Source organism: Dendrobates tinctorius, unplaced genomic scaffold (assembly GCF_039654945.1).
Source record: "Dendrobates tinctorius isolate UK_male_01 unplaced genomic scaffold, ASM3965494v1 ptg000010l, whole genome shotgun sequence".
NCBI lineage: Eukaryota > Metazoa > Chordata > Amphibia > Anura > Dendrobatidae > Dendrobates > Dendrobates tinctorius.
The window spans coordinates 5,262,501-5,265,315 of NW_027361678.1; the positions used below are offsets into that span (position 1 = coordinate 5,262,501).

At 34.8% G+C, this 2,815-nt stretch overlaps 1 long non-coding RNA gene across 1 annotated transcript in view; it reads right to left on the reverse strand.

Moving 5' to 3' along the window:
• Nucleotides 1-700, reverse strand: part of LOC141098252 (uncharacterized) — a 54,400-nt gene extending 53,700 nt beyond the window's left edge. Inside the window, exon 1 of the long non-coding RNA XR_012234191.1 lies at nucleotides 456-700. This is a non-coding gene — a long non-coding RNA (uncharacterized lncRNA). The remainder of the gene's footprint in view (nucleotides 1-455) is intronic.
• Nucleotides 701-2,815: the final 2,115 nt, after the last annotated feature.

Here is a 2,815-nt window from a genome sequence, read left to right on the forward strand (position 1 = left end):
ATACACACACTTATTTCCTGTGCACACAAGTCACTTTAGAAAGATAGATATGAGAGAGATGGGCTTCCTGTGCACAGAAGATATTTTAGAACTATATATGTATGTATGTGTGCATATACATGGATGAATATATATATATATACACAGCACACAAGCCAACATGTTATATTTCTTGTATAAAGTGCATTGATGAAGTCAACAATTAACTGCATTAATTACCGATGTACAGAAGAAATGTGTGTAGTATTTAATTTTTACTATACTTATGTGGTGCAAAGGGAAAAAAATAAAAATGTAGATAGATAATAGATAGAAAGATAGATAGATCCCATAGACATACATTATACAGTGTATATATATATATATATGCCATGCAGTGATGATAGTGGGACATGACTCAGATTAGTGTCACTAAATTGCTGTTTGGCAGTTTTCTGGTAATGAGCAGGACTTACAGCCTTTGGGGTAATAGGTACTCGCACATCTTCTGCTTTTGGACCCTTCAGCTCTTGAGATACATGCCTGTTACTCTCCATCTTCCAGGAGCACTGAGGCTATGGAGGAGAGATGCGAGCTAGGAGGTCACTCGTCTCCCTGGCTCTGAAGAAGCTGGAATAAGAGTAGAATTCCTCCAGAGATGGTGTGTGGTTCCCCCTTTCTCTGAGCTCTTAGCTGAGGGAAGGAGCATTCTCTTTGATAAAGCAGTGTTCCCAGCTTCTGGGTTTTAAACCCTAAATCTATATTCAAATCTGGCTGAAGGTGTGTACAGGGATTTATAAAAGCCTCTTAAAGGGGTAAATTTACTAAACCGTGACAAAATCATAGCAGCCTGACTTTCCACGTGTGAAGTGCAGGGAGACTTGTTTATTTAACTAACTGTCCATCTATTGCTCCAGGTTTATTCATCACCAGATTATATAGAGAAAGTTATTAGAGGACAGAGCAGCCAGTGACTGCAGCCTCCTCTCTGCTCCAGATAGAAGTAGATACCCACTGATCCCACACATCAGCTCACTGTATAGACTTATAATCACTGCACCCCCTCTAGGCAGTATTTCACCAGTCCACATTAATAAATATGTATGTGTGTGTAGATAGATAGATAGATAGATAGATAGATAGATAGATAGATAGATAGATAGATAGATAGATAGATAGATAGATATGGGATAGATAGATAGATAGATAGATATGGGATAGATAGATAGATAGATAATAGATAGATAGATAGATAGATAGATAGATAGATAGATAGATAGATAGATAGATAGCATGACATACACGTGTGTATATACCGATTTCAATATTTCAAAATAAATGTAGCAATGCTGAAATTGTATATATAAAAATCATACATTCTATTATATAATTATATATTCTGCTATCATTTCTATAAATGGGAGATAATTATATTAACCGGCAGTCCTATGTAAAAATCAAATATCACCTCCAAATGTGCGAAATGACAAACTAAGCACCATATTTGATTTTTTTTCCTATTCCTACAATGCTAAATGAATGCAAGGACAACGAGCAATTTGTGTGCAATAACGCCATATGCTTAGAGCCAGAGTTGTGATCCGATCTGTAAAATACCATTTTATATTTTTTCATGATAGAAAATCTAATATGTAAGTATATGTAATATCAGTACATTATTGTCTAAAAATATCGCAAACCAATGAGTGGCTCTATGTATTATATGTACAGACACGTGTGTGTGTGTGTGTGTGTGTGTGTGTGTGTGTGTGTGTGTGTGTGTGTGTGTGTGTGTGTGTGTGTGTGTGTGTGTGTGTGTGTTTGTTTATATAGATGTGTGTAAATACTAATATATATGTATTTATATACATACACACATATATGCACAGAAAAATGTATATGCACATATATATACATATATATACACTACCTAGTACATTGTGTTGTTTAAGTGTTTCCTTTATTTTTTGAGCAGTATATATATATATATATATATATATATATATACATACACACACATTTATATATATTATATATTTACACACATTTATATATTAATACACACATATACATATATATACACACACATATTTATATATATATACACATATTTATACGCACACACATATATATATACTACTCAAAAAAATAAAAGGAACCCTTAAACAACACAATGTACAAGGATGTGTTCCCTTTATTTTTTTGAGCAGTATATATATAAATATATATATATATATATATATATATACATATGAATACACACACCTATTTATACATACACACACATATATATAGAGAGAGAGACATAGTGTCTTTGTGTTGCAATGTGCATTGATTATTATCACTATTTGCTTATTCCCATGTTCTGTATTATCCTCCCCATACTTTCCCTTTTGAGAATAGAAAGGTGCTTATATCTCTTCAAAAATATTCAGAATTGAGAGTCCTCAGTGGTTGATACCTTTTATTGGCTAACTGAAAAGATGGTTACAAATTGCAAGCTTTCCTATATTTCTTCAGTAAATGCAGTCATCAGCAATCCCAAAAACTTCTGACCTAACACCAAACTTGTCTGAAAACTTCCCAATGTCCATCCTTGTAATGTATATATGTGTAAGTTGCTGTGTATCCAGTGACTGGAGCTGCTCTGTGTTGCCTGATTGTCCTTCTGGAGGAGCAGGAGCCTCCTTCCTTCCCTCCTTCCCTCCCCCTGTTGTTGTCCCCCCCCCCCCCCTCTGGCTTAGAAGTGTCAATCACCTTCCTTCTGCCATTGGCTGGAGAGTTTGCGTCAAAAAGTTGCCAGTGAGGCTCCTTGTCTGCAAATGTTCTCCAGAGA